Source organism: Pleurodeles waltl, chromosome 12 (genome assembly GCF_031143425.1).
Source record: "Pleurodeles waltl isolate 20211129_DDA chromosome 12, aPleWal1.hap1.20221129, whole genome shotgun sequence".
In the NCBI taxonomy this organism is placed as follows: Eukaryota; Metazoa; Chordata; class Amphibia; order Caudata; family Salamandridae; genus Pleurodeles; species Pleurodeles waltl.
In genome coordinates, this window is record NC_090451.1 from 589,662,547 (window position 1) to 589,677,873 (window position 15,327).

Genomic DNA, 15,327 nt, shown 5'->3' on the forward strand with positions numbered 1-15,327 from the left:
ATTCAAGCATTCCAGCCATCACTTTTTTGTATACTTCGGTGTCCTACGTATTTGTTGTGTGTCTACATCAGCAGTATTACATACGTTCACAAAGCACTACTGTCTTGACAGTCAGGTCTTCCCACTTGGTCCTGTGAGACTTTTTGGTCTGTGCGAATTCACAGACCCACCACCGGGTGAGGTACTGCTACGTTATCTTTTCAAAGGTGAATAATCTATGGTTAGAAATATCCATCATAAGAACGAGTTATTTTCTTGTGGTAACAATCTTTCTAGTAGACATTCAGTCAAACTGCAGATTCCTCACTCACCCTCCTGCCTCCCCATTTTGTGAACTATACTCTTTTTCTATCTAAAAAGGTCCTAATTTAGAAATCAACACACTGGTTATGCAATCTGCCGGTAGGCTCTGCAACAGAAAATGCAGGGAGACTAAGAAAGCAAATGAGGTTGTTGCACGTGGGTGACTCATATATGTGGCTCCTCTAGTCACTCCTACAGTGGTGCGATGCTCACATAGATCAACATGACCCTACCTACTGGCATGCAGGAATAGTGCTTTGAATTTTCCAGACCCAGTCAGAGGCCAGGTGAATATTCACAGGGTGAGGCATCTGGGGTTAGATAGACTATACACAAGAAAGATCTTTAACAGAAGGTAAGTAACTTGTTCTTTATTGAAGGTAAGTAAATTGTTCTTTTTATTTTTGCACTCTGAGAAGTTTACAAATAATTTTAAAAGTTCTATCAGTTTTCCCCCTAAATGAGAGGCAGGCTTACAGTCAAGGGCTTCAACCTTCACATATTAACCCTATGTTAGTTCTTCTAGAGCTAAACAGTTTTCCATACATTGGAAGACTGTCTTTTTGTGTGTATTCTTCATACTATACTATCTCAGAAAAAGATGATATTAACAATATGTAGATAATTCATATTCCAGCAGGATTAGTTGTGTATCAGCAGGACTCCTGGTAGGGTTGCCCATTCATGCCTGCTGTAGCCTTGATAAACATTTATAGCCATCATTCCTTTCACTCGTAACCCATGTATTTCCAGGCAAAATGTTCAATTCTTAGTCTTACATCATCACGTTAGGCTGATGTGAAGAGAGAGTGAATCGACAGTTTGAGAGACAGCTTCTCTGGTTAACTGACTTACGTAGCACGTGGAATGGGATGGGTAGGATAGGCTGCAGGTGGATCTATCCAGGCAAATGCACTCATTTTGTGAAGTGAAAGTCCTCTTTGGGTCAATGTTATTTTGGCAGGTCTTAGCAGTTGTATCAGTGTATGATTTCACATTGACATGCGCTCTTTAGAGTGCTCCACTTCATCCTCTCTTGACTGTACACCTCACTGTTTTGTCATAACTTCTTTCAGCCTTGTTCTTGAACTTATTTGTATTGTGTGATATGCTATCGTAAATTGGCAGTAATTCAGTGTTGCCCTATTCACTTAGCAACCGTTTCAGTCTCATGTGTCTTTATACTTAGTTACTGAAGCTGTAAATATAATCCAGAATTTACAAAAAGATATAGATATACAATACTGGAAGGGGGTTCCAATTATAGACTTCCGCACTCCAGCTTCTTCCTCTTGAGTGGCCAGTATTGTTTATCGTAAGACAACTGTCTCAGGCGCTTGCCACTATTTTGCTCCTTCTGCGTAGACTTCAGAATATCAGGCGTGATATTGTCCAAAAGATCCGTTCATTGTGTTTTCTTCTTTTCCTCATGTGAAGACTCTGTAGTTAGCCCACAGCACTCTAGCGGAATGTAGCAGAGGAAGAGATAAAAGTGGAGGTCAGAATGGGCCATATGTTTATCATCTCAGTGGGTTGCATGATAATCAGTGGATAAGAACACTTTAGGAAATATGTTGCTGGGCTTACTTATGCTTTGAATTTAGGGACATGTTTCACAGGGCCATACTGGTAAACGTCAGGGATTTAAATCATTAAGAATGCTTGGAGCACCCCTAGAAATCTACTACAACAGTAGATTTCCAGAAGTTACATTTCTAAAATATTCACATGCAGATTTTACACCTGGTGCCAAAAAAGCATGATTAATTCTTGGGCAAATGTACGTTACCTATGTAACTTTTTATGCTTTTCCATTTCCCATTATTTCCATGAAATACAGGTTGTTTCATTGCCTTTCGTTGTCTAAAATGTGCTTATGATTGTCTTTAATTTGAGTCTTTTTATGTGGGTTTCCGTGATCAATGACTACTTCCAAAATGCTTGTGAATAGCTACAAACATACATGTTTGTTTGCGGTCAACACTTTTTTCATGACCCTGCCCTATAGGACTTCATACAACAAATAATCCACCATGCTGAAGGGTTTCGCACATTGGAAAGTGCATTTTACAGTGTGAAAATACCACTATTTATGATTCTGTAAAATAGGAGGTAGAATTACATTTTGCAAATTACTCTTTTGTTTCCAGAGAGCATGATGCTGAAACAGATCACAGTACAAAAGTTGCAACACACATATTGCTCCGTATATTGGAAGCAAGCAGTTGAGTTATATTCCCTAAATAAATCAGTATAATACATTCTTTTGAGATGCAAAACAGGGCTTGTGAGCTTCTTATGCAGGAGGGTACGGGGCAGCTGCAGCAGCAAACCGATCTAGGCTGAAGCAAAGTGTCTTAGTTCATGTCAGGCCTGCTGGGCATTCCCTGGAATAAAAAAGAACAATGTTGGGGCTTCTTTGAAAGAAGCACTGAGGTAAACATAACAGCTAGGGGTGTGCTCAACTATATTTATTGATTGTTGCTAATTAAGAGGGGAGATTACAAAATATATAATGTTGTCATAAGACTACAGAGAGGCATACTCATTGGAAGCCCCTACACAATGGCAGTGGAGCGTTGCCCCCCTGGCTCAGAGCCTGCAGCAGAAAAATAAAACAATATTTCACTGTTGTTTTATTTTTCTGCTGCTGGCTGTGCCAGCCAGTGCAAGGAGGGGTGAGGACGGGCCATTGTGGGGGGGGGAGACGAAGGTAGAGGCGTGTACCCTTAACTGTACATCTCTGTTTGGCCAGCTGTTCTAGGCCAGCCAAACAGATATGTGCAGGTAGGTTTCTCTAACCCAGCTGTATTTGACAGCCGGGTTGGACAAACAGCACAGACTCCTTGTACCTGAGCCAGTGGCAGACCAGGCGCTCAGGCCAATTCTTGCCAATTAAGTGAGAGGAAGACTGGATTATGATCGGAGATAGTCCTACATAAGTATTCCATGTTGTGGACCCTCCTGAGAACACCTGATGAACAGAGAAAAGTGTCTAGGCATAATGTAAGTCTTGTATGCTCGAGTAAAAGGAGTAATCTCGCACTTCAGGCATCATGCCACCCCATTGGGATTGCCAGTAGCTAAATGTCCAGGCCATGCAGTGTGTCAGGGAATCTCCTAAGTGGCAGGTGAGACCTATCTAATGTAGGGTCAGCCACGCAGTTGTAATCCCTCCCAGTAACAAGGAACAAGGCACGTAGGGCGCTAAATCCGCGACATTGTGGTGAGGAAACGTATTTGATCAGTATTGGATGCATATATGCCCTCTATGGACAGGTCCAGACTATTAAATACCTCCCATTGGGATCAATCAATTCTGCTGTCTTTTGAAATGGGACTCCAGGGTGGATCCAAACAAATACCCCCTGTGCGAATGCTGAGGAGGTGGCATATAGCTGACCCTGCCATCTCTTCTTAATGGACGCCCTTTCCACTAAGTTCAGGTGGGTTTCTTGAAGTATTGTCACGTGTATTCCCCTCCTTTTTTAGATATGAATAGACTTTATAATACTTGAACATATTGTTGAGACCACTAACGTTCCAGTTTATAAAGGTGTAGTTTATGGTGGATGCCATGTGTGAGAGTCTGGTACCTAAGATGTGAGTCTATCCATTCCCATATGGTGTGGGGAGAGCTAAAGAAATGCACCAGGCCAACGTGAGTTACTCGCAGCTTGGCAGGGAAGAGCATAGCATATGGAATTCCCAGTGTTCTGAGACATTTTTAGGCAGCTAAGAAAGTGGCCCATTGTCGCTGCATCTCTTTGGTGAAGTCTGGAAAGATCATAACCTGTTTGTTGTCCAGCAGAATTTCTCCTCGTAGGCAGGCTTGTTCCAAGATATGATTTCTGTCCCTATAATGTAATAGTTTGGCCACTGCTGGTCTGGGGTGGGGTGCCCGGCAGGAGTGGACGTGCTGGTCCCCTGTTAGCAGGCCCAAGTTCATAGAAGCCTGAAGGACCTTCTGGGGCCACTTGTCTCGGAGCCCCTTCTCCAAGAAGGGTACCATGTTTGAGGAAGAGCCCTTGATATGTTCTGGAAGCTCTATGATAGAGATATTATTCAGTTGAGCCCTATTTTCGGCATCTTCCTCCCTGCTCTCCAGGGCTTTAAGGATGTTCTCCACATGTGACATCCGCTCCTTCATGGCCGCCACCTCAGGAAAGGTCTCTGACAGTGTGCATTCATTGATTGTGACTCGTTCTGCTAATCTGTGGTGATCCTCATGCTAGAGACAGATATCCACTGTGCTACAGTACAGATTTTTAGTTCAAGGGCCTCCCTGGAGGCCATGATGGCCTGAAGTATTGATTCGAGTGTGGGTTCTGGTTGGGTTGATAGAGGGGGTGCCACTCCCCAGGCCTCATCGCCCGTCGTGTCTGTGCCCTGGGAGGTAAGAGTCTGGCATGTCTTTATTTTGGGGTGGGTGGGAGGGGAAGCTTTGCTCATTGCAGAATGTTGGTGGATCAACGGTGGGTTGGATGAGGAGCAGGCAAAAAGGGCAAAATCATGTGGTAATCACAGTATGCAGGCAGAGAGGCATAATTGAAGTCTTTTTTACCCCATCTGTGTCCAGTTCAAGGTGGTTGTGGGGCTGTACTGATCGAAGGTGGGTTCCCCTCGCAGTCAATGTCATTTAATTGGCTGTGAATGTCTTAAGAGGTTGGGAGGGAGCCTGTTGCCCTGGTCCAGCAGTGAGGAGCGGTATGTCTCTAGTTCCACCCTAGTGCCAGTTTCTATCGAGGTGTAGGGGTGTGTTTGTTAAGTCTAGGTTCCCAGGAAGTACAGCACTGGGAGGGTGAGACCATGCTGTAGCACGTCCTTTTGGCTAGTCTCACAGGTGGCGCTATGCTTCTCCTGTGTTATTTCTCATGCAATGGGGGGTGTTTCTCACTATTCATCCCTGGGCCTTCCTTGTCACATTCAGGGCAGGATGGGGGCAGAGAGTCTGTGGGGTCTATTAATCATTCTCGAATGGGAGGCCCAATATGTCTCAAGCAGAAAACGCGCTTTCAGCTCTGTAAATTAGGCCCCTACCTTGAGTCTCGCGGTGACAGAAAGCAGGAAGCAGGGATTGGAGAAATGTCTGTTAGGAGGAAGGCTCGGAAAGTAAGTGTGGCTCTGTGTGCTGTCTTCCGCCCCCGGGATCTCCTTACCGCTCCGCTCACCGCACAGTTTTGTCTCCGCTGCAGGGCCGGGACAGTGCCTGGGTCACTCTTCCTCTCCTTCTGTTACCTCCACAGGTGGACAGATCCAGGCAAAGGTCTCCTGAGCATCCCCCTGGAAGTCTGTGCTGTGTTCCAAGGTTTACAGATGTGCTGTCCGCTGTTAGTGTCTGGACAAGGTCCAGGCAGGTATATTCCCCCACGCTGTGTAGCCTCACCTACAGTCTGGTTTTGTTGTCCTCTCAGGGCCCCCCAGCTCTCAGCTTCTCGCCCTCAAGTCTGCCGTGGCCCCAAGGTGCTGGCAGGTCGCAGGTTACAGCAGTGGTACCAGTTGCTCAGGGTGTGCCGGGTAGGAACACAAATGCCTTGGCTGCCATTCTGGATTCAAGGCACGCCACCATCTTGTTGCGTGGGTGCAGAGCTAGCCGCAGCTTACTGTGGCAATACCTGTCTGGGTCGCCTTGTTGGTCTGAGAAAAGAAGGTTTAGGGGTACAGGAGCACGTAGTATGTACAATTTGGACTGGTTGAGCAGTTTCAGGCCAGTGATGGCTCTTGATGGTGGAGTTCGGCCAGGAGAGCCGCAACTCGCGTCTTATTCCATCATTGTTTGGCTCCGCCCCCTGGCAGTCTTTCTTCCATGTTGACAGAGTCCATTTCTATACCCAAAAATGTAATGCAGATAGATGGACCTTCTGTCTTATCCGGTGCCAGTAGAACTCCTAACTTTTCCGTAGCTATCTGAAAACTCTCCAACCTATTTGGCATTCAGTGGACTCAGTCCACCCTACCAGAAAAAGTCATCCAAATAGTATGTCACATGACGGAGACCACTCCTGTGCTGAAAAAAACAGTGCTAAAAACAACTAAATGTTTCAAAAAGGGAACAAGAAACACCCCATTGGCAACATCCTATCTACAAATATCATATCATCGAACTGTAAACCTAAAAGAGAAAAATCATTAGGGTGCACAGGTAATAATCTAGATGCAGAATGACTATCAGACTTTGCCATCTCAGCCCCTATTCCACAGGCCCTCGCCAAAGTAAGAGCCTCATCAACTGAGGCATAATGAACTATGGAATCTTCTTGTACAATTAAATCATTTATAGATTCCCCAAAAGGCCAAGACAAATGGTGACTGAGCCTAAACTCTCTTTATTGCTTCTTTGGGTGAGATGGCTAAGTCTGGAAAAGGCCAAAAATCAAAGGGGACAACAATTCTTTCACATTCCAACTCCTTCTTACTTCTAACTACATCAGTTTTCTCAACAGCAGATTTCATATTCTTTGCCCATCTGCATACCCTGGGACCTTGATAACGCAACGGAAAAGATTCTGAAAACCTCCAATACAATAGCTTAGCCTCATCTTGTAGTGGATAAAAGTGTAACCAGTATGACAAAATATCAAACTCAATAGGAGCATGGCCCTTTTCCCACCACCGGCTGCATCTGGCCCCTTCCCCTGTCCCCACAGGTACTCAAATTGGCCTGCCATCCCCATTGTACCCCCCAACCCCTCTGAAGCACCGCACCAATAGGTGTCTGCCCCCATAGTTTGAGCAGTCATGTCTGAATTTACACTGGAAGCGGGTGCACGATTCTCTGATAAAGGACCAACAAGATCCATTTTGGGGAAACTGACCTCTGGCAAAGCCACCCACCCCTCATTGGGTGGGACATCCCTGAAAGGGTTTGTATTGTAAGGGATGGCCACTAGCTGTATGTACAACTGGAGCATTCTTGGAATTATGCAGCCACTGCATCCATAATTCATTATCAATTTCCCCCCATTCTTTCTATGAAAATAAAACCATCCTTGCTCTAAATCAATGGTTCCCAATCTGTGGTCTGCGGCCCTCCAGGGTTCTGTGACAGATTCCCAGGGAGTCGGCAAACTTGAGCCGGGATAAATACTCTTCTCTAGCTGGGGCCTCTGACAAACAGTGCTTGTTTTTATATTCATTACTTCCTTTGATCAGCAGTTTTAAAAGCACTGCAAAGTTCCTTGTACATCCAGCAGCCTTCGGGTAAAAATAAAAGCGTCAAGATAGCTCTGATGATTAATGTACAGGCTGGAAAGAGATGGGAGTTTTGTGCAGTGGCAGTTTTGATTCAAAGGTAGCAATGATGTTTAGTATGCCTGATGCAAACAATGTGTATCATGCAAAGACCAGTGTTTTATGTGCATAGTACATTAGGCTACTGTTTTTGTCACAGTGATTATTTTGTTACTGTGCAATTCATAAATTATAGTCGTATTATAGCACAGTGAGCAATGAACTGCCTTTAAAGAGCTGCATGCAAACTGCACAGCACAAATTAGAACATTGTTTTTTCCCAGTCTTTCATTTTCCTTATGCTGCTAAAAAAGGTTTGCTTGCGTAGAAATACATTATTATTATTAAAGTCAACGCTAACCACTGTGTTTTGTTCTGAATCCTGAGTTTTCTAGACCAAGCACTCTTAGAAGATGCCTACCATTGTGAATGACATGTGAACCCTACACCTTATAGTCCCCTGTAAAGTGTTCTGACACCCTACACTGGTATGAGAAGTGCTACAAAACACTTGAATTACTAGGGAGAGATGATAAGCCTTTATTGTTTCACTTCATTTGCCCACCACATATTTATGTGTAAAAGATTTCTCATATCTTATGTACCTAACAAATAAAAACAAAAATTGCTCGGGAAATGTAGAATCTGACCTGAGGATTTAACTTCCCCAAATAGAACCAAACATTGGAAACTTAGTTGCCGAGATGCAGCTTCAACCTTCCCATTAAAATGTTCAGATTTTTGCATATTTTTTCAATATATAATAATTATATCTTTAGTAATTTGAGTATTTCTTTGGTGTGTACTTGTGTATTTTTTTTGAAATTACTGTGTTTATGATTGAAATTTAAATCATACAAATTACTTGGGGGTCTCCGACTTCCAGTAATGATTCAGTCGGGGTCTAAATTCTTCATCATACTTAAACCAACCAAAACCTCCATAATCCTCTTGTGCCCTACGGGCCATGTATTTGAACTAAGCGACACATCGCTCAGGATGCGACTTGCAATGCACACTTGCAAAGATAAAGAAAGCAGATGTACAGTTACCTACTGTAGTAGGTACTTCCCACTCTTCTTTAGATCCTTCCTTGACCTGAACCTCTCTATGTAATAACTTAAACACATCAACAAATTCCATGTTACAAATTTTATCCTTCATGGATTGATTGAGATGCGCCCCAGAGGCATTGACACCCCTATATAAGAATTTTTTTTTTCTTTACACTGCCACCAGATTCCTTACCTGACACCTCTGCACTAGAATCTCCATTGCTTTCTGAAACTGGCTTACAATTTGAAAATCCTGTTTTTGCATTCTCCAAGCCCAAGTTGTAATTCGCCACTTCCGTGACCCCTTCAGCATATGTCTGAATGGATATGTCCTTGCCGCCCAAACTCACCAAACCTTTTGCAGATGGTGTACCTGGGCTATTCCCCACTGCAACAGAAACTAGATGGAGTACCTTTTTTTGCCTCCCCACTCACTTACAACCAACCCTTTTTCTTACCTCTGGGAATGTATCCGCCTTCCGGTAAACAACTTTCACTTCCACCCTTTCGATCTCGCTGGACCGTCTTGGGAACAGCTTTCTGCAAGACACCAATACTCCTCACCTCCTTAGATATCAAACCTCTCTTTTCAGTTGCGTTATATCCCACCTATTTGCCCACAAAATCCTTCACAATTATACACTCCTTAATATGTTGCTCATCCCCTTAATCCAGCATCTCTTCCTGCATGTTAATAAATCTGTCAAAGATATCAGCACCCCGGCTGGTTGTTCAAAGATCTCGATCTCTCTATCGATTGTAGTGATGCTCCAGCCAGCTCCCCGGAAGTCAGACTGTTCGCTCCAGAAACAGCCCTCACTTCTGACCGGCGTTTTAAGGGTGCCCCAACCCTTGACGGTAAATCCACCGTCGCAGTACTTACCATTTGACAAGTTTCTGAATCCTGTTCCCTTGAACCGCTCAGCCCAAAGGAGCTGACACACCCTGCAATGTCCTCAGCCGCCCTGTGCTGTGCCTGACCACCAAAGTGCTGACCTGACTGTAACTGATACCCTTTAGCATGAAAAGAATCTTCCATAAAGTCCAGTCCTACATAAGCCTTCACTTTCCCAAACAACTCCTGTTTAGAATCTGATTGTAACCTGTGCTGGCAACATAGCATTGTTATATACCTCCCATCTCTGCACTTTATAACTCATAGGGCTGAATAATCTGTGATCCATCTGCACTTCTGAATAGCCCTGCTTGTCCACATTTACATGAAATACACTTTGTCCCTCATTGTATCCTCTCTGCCATATATCTGATTCCTCAGCTGAGTCTTTTACTATGACCAGGTTTAAAAATTGCATGTGCACGGCCATTTTGTTAATTGCGTTGCATGTCCTTTCCTCTGAGTCGGGCCTCCTTCCAGCGTGCCCTGATATCTGTTCCCTAATTTCCTTCAGCCCTTCTTCAGTATTAACTATATTGGTCTTGCGTGCCCCAAGCGGTGCACCTGCTTCACCGCACTCTGCTCGTGCACACCTCTGCCTCTTCTACCCACCCGCTGCCTGCCAGACATTCCCATGCGACACGCTAAACGAAGCATTCCATGCGGCACCGTTATGCCCGATTCTAAAACTGGAACAACTGCTCCTGACACTTCACTACCAGGTGAAGCTACTGGTGCATGTGAGGAACGCACTTGTCTACCTGACGCATTCTTTTGCCTTGTTTTTTAAATTTTTTGCACCAGAGACGGGCAGGCTAAAACTGCTGCAGCAAACCCTTCATCTGATGCTCTTTTAGGTTGTTTAAGGCCTACCCAAGCCTGCTCTGACACCTCCCTGCAACAAATCTTCTCTACCCTCCTTTTGCAACGTTTTCAAACCTTGCACCACCCTCAACTGTGCATATCTTACTGGCTTTCTTTAGCGCTTGGAGGCCCGGTTTTCAGGTAGCCATGCGCTTTATAAATCTGGAAATATATATAATATATATCCTACTAGGTTGAGCCATATTGCCTGACTGAAATTGAAACAAATTTCTGTCAAACCGAAAACAAAACTAACTTCGGCCTACCTTCTCAAAAGGACACCAAAACCACACCATGACTACCTGGCTGTGACAACGGCCAAAGAGGCCACCCACAACCCACCTTCCACTTATTAGCCTTCCAACTAATCTCACCCTCAAAGACCATCCACCAATCCTGTGCCTCTGCTTCGTGGATTACATCACCATCGCCCTATAATCCCAGGGGGACACCGAGCCAGCCCTTACTCCCACCAAGCCCCCATTTATCAGTGACAACTAATGGAATGAATTAGTGTCGGATTTCCCTTGACAATGCCCGATCTCAAATATTCAACTGTTTTCACGGTCACCTGATGCAGAGCTGATATCAGACAGTGAAAGACAAGGTGAGATGGAAACCCTGTACAGACTAACAGTAGATTTCAAACCCGGACTTTGTAGCCTCACCAGGATCTTGATAGCAGCCTAAGAATCTTTTCCATGTTTTTGTTTTTGGAAGGGGGAGCACGTTTTTCAAAAAAACATTTTGACATTTTATATACATATATTGTGTCTGATTAAATGAATGTGTGATTCTTAAATTTGTTGAAAATATTGTACTAATGTAGGTCATGAAATAATTGAGCTCATAGCATTGTCCTTTGGTGGTATAAGGGTGTATTTACCAGTGGCTGAACTGCACAGGTCCCAACTTCCCCACTTAAACAAACTGTTGGTCCCTCTTTACTGTACCTCATTTTGATTGAGTGTATAATCTGAAGGCACCTTGAGTCGTTCAGGAGATGTGCTATATAAAAACTTCACTTGAATGTGGTTTAAAAGAGAATAGTGTTCTCCACGCAGCTAAACAATATTTAGTACATATAGAGTGCCCAGGAGCAGAGCAACGGGGTTATGTTCATTTTTAAATACAATTATTCTTAACAGATATTAATGTATTGATTTAAGCTAACGTATTGCATTGAAACACGTGTTCCAGCAATAATCTATTTACAGTGCTTTAATATCTATTTTTACACAGCGTTTGTGGTGTCTTTACATGTCAAATCTTCCGTTTGCTCCGCTCATGTAGTCTTACTTTGGCTGTTGGAGCCATACTAGATCCCTAACTTGCCTCTTGCTCGGCTTTCTCTCTAAATGGGTTGGGAGGTGGGGGTTTGGGGCAGCCGATAGTAAGGAGGTCTACCCACCCGGGTTGATATGGTAGATGGGTTGCCCAAATTACGTTACTTGGGCGGTTTTGAGAACTTGTATTTAGGGTGGGAAATAGCCCAATTATATCTGCAGCCATTTTGTGTCCCCGTCTCCTTGTGCTTTTACAGGTGACCCGGTGGCCGGCTATAGGATCCCCTCCCCCTTCTCCTTGGTTCTTTGGTAGCGTTTTTCTTCTGTGCACTTATGTCAGGTTTTTTGCTTGGCTTTTCCTGTCTGGGGCTGGCTTTAAGTGGTCTCAGGTGCGCAGGTGTTGTGACGTTCCATGTTTTGTCCTTTGATGCAGGTGCATGGCAGTTGGCATTCATGTTGACGAGATTATTCAACTAGGTTGTTGTTGTTATAAATTGGGGCTCTCAACAAAAGTTAAACATAAAGAGAAAAAGAAACTAAGAGTTACAATGTTGGGGTGTAGGTAGATAGTTATACGTGTAGGTTGCGTTGGTAGGTGATTTAAAGGTAAAATAACAGCAGGATAAGAGTTAACAAGTTTTAAGAAAAATATGTAAAGGAAGGAGGGGTGTTTTGTGGGCCGGGAAACAGTAGTCTTAGGTGCTTTGTGTATAGTGAGGTTTAGTTTTGTAAGGGCCGAGGTTTTATTATGTGACGTGCACCTGTTATCAATAAAGCAGTCTTTTCCACACCAAAAACCAGGAGTCCGTGGTTTGTGCTGCCCCCTTTCACCAATTTCCTGTTCTCGTCGCTGTACAGAGTGCACGTGCTATTCCGATAGACAGTTTCCTCTAAAGAAGGTGCCTCATCTTGGTAATTCTCAAGCTGCCGTCTCGGGTGTCCTAAAGGGTGGTGGACAGACACGGCTGCCTGTGGAGCTAGCGGTGCCTGGCGCTACAACCTTTTTTACTGCCCTCGCCCCATTACTTCTTCTCCACGGATTTCCTCACTACCCTCTTCCATCAGCGTCAATAATCTTTTAACAGCCCCTCTTTCACGTGCATTTTTGTTTTAAATCAGTACTCGTACCAACCCTAGGGTGTCAGGGCACTTTACATCACACATACGTTATACATAGACAATGAATCTTACGTGTGTAAATCAGTCTATAGGAAATATTACACAAAACAATGAGGCTTACCCTTCTGTCATCTGCATGTACGCGTTCTTTGCAACAGCCACATGAACCTATGATTAGCCAAAACTGCCACTAGACTTCGATCTCTCTTCAGCAGAAACATTAATCACCTGCCTTATCTTGACATTTGTATTGTTGCCTGAAACTGCAGGACACGCAAGGAAACAACAGCTGCTTTAAAAAAAAAAAAAAAAAAAAATCAGAACCCAGCGTCTCTTCCAAGGATAGCGCCAGGTGCGGCTGCACCGGTCGCACCGCCCTAAAGCCGATCTTGTGGACGGATATTCATTATCCAGTGGCGCCTGATGTTGCACTTGCTGCACTTCCTCTCAAGAGGAGAGGGCTTTGCTCTAGGCACTAAGCAGGAGCTAAATAGCACCCAACTCCTGGTAACCCTGATCCCCGCGTTCCAAGAACTCGTCTTTATAAGCTGGTGAGTCACTCGGGCAAAACTCCTTTTTAGCGTTCGCTCAGTTGGAAAATTCATGACTGCAATGCGTTTTTAAAAGTGTCCTTCCGTGCTAAAATCTTGGAATGAAATGGGCGCGCATGCTCCAGACTGACTGAAATTAGGTGGCAATCTTTTTTATTAGTCTTGCAGTTGTAGCATAGTCTGTGCGAGTTGTGGAGATTTCTCGATGGTACATTATACACACTTAAACCCACAAATGTTCCAAAGCCCAGTGGTGGAAAGCGGACACTTTCTTGACAGACAATTGCTCGTGAATGGCATGAAGGGATGGGGCAGAGTTTGTCATTTAACAGCTTGTGAGAGGCATCTCTTTTTCTCCGCACCAGTTTAGCTAATCGTTCCACGTTTTCAATCTCTCGGAAATACCCCGTTTCTCAGTAGCCCAATCTGCGCTGACCGGCAGTAGTTTCACTTTACTGTATGCACCAGGCCTTACAAAGACTTGTCAGAACCAGAGGGTTCATTTCCCAAACTAAGAAGACATAGTCAAAAGAGAGGTGATGAAAATGCTTCAGGATAAAACTAGGAATTTACATGTGTACATTGCCGCCATTAAATATTGCAATGGTAAAGAAATTTTTCACTTGGACCCCTTTTCAGTAAGTTTGCCCACGGCACCTGCGTGTCGACTTAACCTGTTATTTGAGAACCATTGTTCTTGAAGTGCTTTTCATCAGACCTTTATTCATTATACATGTTCATATACGTGAACAGGAGTCCTGTAACTTGAAATTTATGAATTATTTACTTTTGTTGTTATTTTTGTAATTATTTTGTTGACCCCTGTCGCCTGAATGCACCTTTGCTAGATGATTTTTTTCTGTCGAGTTTGAAGTTGTGTTTTATCTCTTTTATAGGACACAGATCAAATCAATATCACTGTATGTACTAGAAAGATTCAGAAGGAAGACTTGATGCTGCATTTCGCCTTTGTACTCCAGTTCCCAGAATGCCTGACTGTCAGTGTTAAAATAAACCCCACTGCATTCCGGACTGTAAAACCTTTCAGTAGGGCAACTTCTAGAACGTCATTCTCTGCTTCATTGATGCCTTTGTGGCCACTCTGTCAGGGGAAGATATTACCAAATGATCACAGGAGAGGGGGCAAAAAGGTGCCTGCCAATATAGGTCTTATGACAATTACTTAGATAACTTCAATTTTTAGGTCTAGCCCACATACTGTTTTAAATGTATGTTGTCAAAGATTGAGGGCCTCATTACGAGGCTGGTGGTCGGACCGCCACACACAGGGCGGTCTGACCACCCCATTATGACCGTAACCACCAACACTGCCAGGCTGCAGCCTGGCGGTCCAGGTGGTTATATTCTGCCAGGGCAGCGCTGCAGGCAGCGCTGCCCCGGGGATTACGAGTCCCCATCCGCCAGCCTTTCCATGGTGGTAAACACCGCCATGGAAAAGCTGGTGGAATGGGGGTGTCGGGTGGGCCCTGGGGGGCCCCTGCACCGCCCATGCACTTGGCATGGTGCATGGGCAGTGCAGGGGCCCCCAGGCACAGCCCCATCACGCATTTCACTGGCTGAATTATGGGCAGTGAAATGCGCAACAGGTGCTGCTGCACCCGACGCACCACAACATTGCTGCCAACTCAATTACGGTCCGGCGTCAATGTTGTGGTGAGTGTTCCACTGGGCCAGCGGGCGAAAACTCACTCGCCCAGAGAAACACTCCTAATATGTCAGGCAAAAGACCTCCATTACTGGCGGTCTTTTGCCTGCAGTGGCTTCGGTGGTCCTGTGGAAGGACTCCCGAAGTCGTAAAGAGGCCCTGATTTTCTCCAATACATTATCGTGGTATTTGGGTCAACTCCTTGCTTTTGATTGTTCGACTTTCTTGTCTACCTCATCTCCCTACTTCCTATTTCATGGCTTTCCTTCCTATTTTTATTCATCCCGCTTCTGGTGCATTTCTTATTTACCAGGCTTTGATTGTATGACGTGTTCTTCTGCTGTTACGTTCAGGGAAC